Source organism: Salvelinus sp. IW2-2015, linkage group LG23, assembly GCF_002910315.2.
Source record: "Salvelinus sp. IW2-2015 linkage group LG23, ASM291031v2, whole genome shotgun sequence".
Classification (NCBI taxonomy): domain Eukaryota; kingdom Metazoa; phylum Chordata; class Actinopteri; order Salmoniformes; family Salmonidae; genus Salvelinus; species Salvelinus sp. IW2-2015.
In genome coordinates, this window is record NC_036863.1 from 20,672,596 (window position 1) to 20,675,135 (window position 2,540).

Here is a 2,540-nt window from a genome sequence, read left to right on the forward strand (position 1 = left end):
ATCTCGGCGGGGTGGAGATTGCTCCACTGTTCCTGGGTGGAGAGGTTGGGCTGCGGTTTAAAGTGACGTCCTTGAGAGTCTTGGCAAGGATGGGGACGGTCTCCCTGTACAGGTGAACATGGTCATAGAGACAGTCCAGATCGAGGGTGGGATGGTGGGCCAGGTGTACATTGGGTCGCAGGGCACAGTCCCGGGATAGGCTGGCGTTTAGTCTTGGATTGTGCAATGGGTGGAAGTCCCCTTTTGGCGCTCTGTAGTAAGGGTTAATACCACGATTCTTGAGTTGGGGAAGATTGCAGGGCTTCTCAACACTTCCCTGTAGTGAAGTCGGCCACCCTCTCCTTGCTGAGCACGCTCGGTCGATGTGCTTCTCCGGTTGTATCGATTATGTGGCTGGCGACCCGAGGATAGCCTTATCAAGCAGCTCCATGGCACTCTGCAAGTGTTGAGGTCAACCACCTTTTCTCCGTTTTGTGTCTAAGGAAAACGTTATTCTACAACCTGCTGAAGGCACGTCACTTCCCATTTGGATCCTTAAAGAGCGCGCACGATGTCAGCCAGTGTTTTCTTCTGGACTGGGGGGGAGGGGGGGGGGCAGAGCGGAGGAGTGTGGCGGTGGTGTGGAGCTGGGGTGTGGTGGTCTGTGTACCGAATGCCACTGTTCAGTGGGAGGCTGTTCTGTGGGTTTGGGGAAGGAGGGGAGTGCTTAGGCAAGTCAGGGTCTGGGGAAAAGTACTGGCTGGTATTGATGCTTGGCTCCCTCCTATCTGCTTTGTAGGTGGAAGGGCAAGATCAAATGCTAATTCTTTCTCCTCTCTCTTGCAATACGCCAAAACTATGTGATAAAGAAGCCAATCCTGTCAAAAAATGTCCTCCCTCCCCTCCTCATATACATCTCCCCATCTCCACCTACACCTAATAGGCTAAACAGGTGAACAAAAAATTCACTTCTTCTCTTTCCACGCCAATCGCTCGTATCTGTGAAGTACCTAAAGCTAATGTGTGAGTGGAATGGCTTGCTACCCATTGTCCCCAAATCAAAAGTGTCTGAACGGAAACTTGTGCTTCCAAATAGTACCCCTGCCCAGATCTGAAACAACAAAAAATCAACAATCAAAACACCATGACCTCTGGAGACGGCTGCTCCTTTTACCTGGGAGGATACCCATCCATCAACCACAAGCTCTAACTTTAAAAAGCGTTGATATAGGAGGGTTTCTCCTCGCCCACCCAAAGTATTATTATAAACTTTCCATTATAAGGAAGCGTGGTATTGTTGCTGTTTGTTTGCCTCGTCTGGGGATACCAACGCACCATTTCAAATCAACAATCAGCACTCTCACTTAGTTGAGGATCATCGAACATACTGCCAAATTTGAGAACAAGAAAGACTGACACACATGAAATGGCATTCGTCGTGTGCCAAGGCACCATCGTCCTCAGGCCGGCGTGACTGTAACCGAAGAGGAAGAGCAATGAGGAATGAGATGTGAAGTATAAAGAGAAGAGGAGGCAGAAATAGGGGGGAAGAAAGAGAATAAGAAGCAGAGGAGAAGGAGGAGTGTTAAAGGTAGCTGGAAGAGGAAGTGGTATATGAAATGGATGGGATACGCATTTGAGTAGAGAGTAGGGATATGAAGGAGTAGAGAGATGGAACCAGAGAAGGGATACAATGACGGAGAAGGAGGTGGAGGGGGATAGAGAGATGCCTTGAGAGAAAGGTTAAAGGGACAGCGAGATGGAGCCTGGCAGGAGAGGAGGGGGCTTTACGACAGAGGTCAAAACAAGTAGTCTGTGAAAGAGCTCTCTATTAGTGTGATGTGTGACACAAGGCCACAGCCATGTGACTGTTTTAGAGGAGAAAGAGGGAGAGAGAGACAACAGAGATAAAGGGAGAGGACAAGAGAGGGGGAGAGGGAGAAAGAGAGAGAGCGTTGGAGAGGCCCTCTGAGAGCGAGGCATTGTTAATGTTTAGGAACTTCAACAATGGGCCTTACTATGTATCAGATGGTCCATAAGAAATGAGTCTCTCAGCTGAACAGCTTGCAGGCTCCTTCCTCATTCTCTCTCTGCGTATCTGGACACAACTGAACCAGGACGTTAGGCTAGCCGCTGCGCTAAAGGTACATTACATTCTGATAGATCGTCTACAGTGTATTGCTACCAAAACATGACGACATTAAGCTGAGGTAAATTCCTTGAGTTTAAAGAATGATATATACTGTAGATTAACAAACTAATAAAATGTATTGCGTCACAGGGTTTTACAATGTCACACTGGCACTTTTGAACAGGCTACCTTGTGGATAACATCTATCTTTAAGGCCCGCACCTAAAGGGTTCAAGTACAAGCTGTTCATAATATAGAAGTTAAAGTTATATAACTCCATATAAATCATATCCAGGCAATGGTGCACAATAAGTGATACAGTAATTGTGTGTCGAACAGAAATATGAACAGACACTATATGTCTAGTCTGACCCTGTTGGTTACGGGTGGTGTGGTGCAATAGGATTTGGAGGGCACAGTAATTGTACTA